The following is a 268-nucleotide window of genomic DNA, read 5'->3' as shown; positions in this document are numbered from 1 at the left end:
TCCATCTCTCCGGCTGCCTGTCTGTCATTTCAAAAACTCTTAGCTCGCCTGCCATTTATTTCCATTTCCATTTAATCAAGCTAATAACCCTTTCACCTATCCAACCCTTTTCTTTCCATCTGGCAGAAGCATTTACCTACGTGTATAAACAACTAATAATTCAGCTAGTTATTTGTTTACCTTACTCCTAATGAACCAATCCTGCCACACCTGTGCCGAAACACCCAACCAGTGCTAAGTGACTGGATAAATTGTCATTACCAAAGTG

This window comes from Penaeus monodon, chromosome 30, assembly GCF_015228065.2.
Source record: "Penaeus monodon isolate SGIC_2016 chromosome 30, NSTDA_Pmon_1, whole genome shotgun sequence".
In the NCBI taxonomy this organism is placed as follows: domain Eukaryota; kingdom Metazoa; phylum Arthropoda; class Malacostraca; order Decapoda; family Penaeidae; genus Penaeus; species Penaeus monodon.
The sequence above is the reverse complement of the archived record's forward strand: the minus strand, read 5'-3'. Positions refer to the sequence as shown.